Raw genomic sequence first — 378 nt, 5'->3', positions numbered from 1 at the left:
TGCTTGTTATTAATGAGCCAGTGGAAGGAGCATTATTCGGCTCCATTCATGTTGATCATTAAAAGCAGTACAAAAGATTCCACTGGAGAGGTCCCCTAACTATAAACCAAAATACAATTGATACCAAGAGGGTGACCAATCCTCAAAACTATAACATACAAGTGCATAGAAAAACTAAATAATGATAAAACGAGAAGAGGAAGCCCAAAAAAACTGGAGATCTTTGAGTTGATTAGCCTTGAATCTTAGATGAGGAGTCTCCAACTTATTACCATGAATTAGGAGGGCAAGAGGGGTGGGGGGCTTGATTGCAACAGAGATGGAGTTAGTATAAATGCCATGTTTGACAAGCCAATTAGCAGGTTGGTTTCCTTCTCT

This window comes from Phalaenopsis equestris, unplaced genomic scaffold, assembly GCF_001263595.1.
Source record: "Phalaenopsis equestris unplaced genomic scaffold, ASM126359v1 Scaffold000864, whole genome shotgun sequence".
Classification (NCBI taxonomy): Eukaryota; Viridiplantae; Streptophyta; class Magnoliopsida; order Asparagales; family Orchidaceae; genus Phalaenopsis; species Phalaenopsis equestris.
This window is presented reverse-complemented; position numbering follows the sequence as displayed.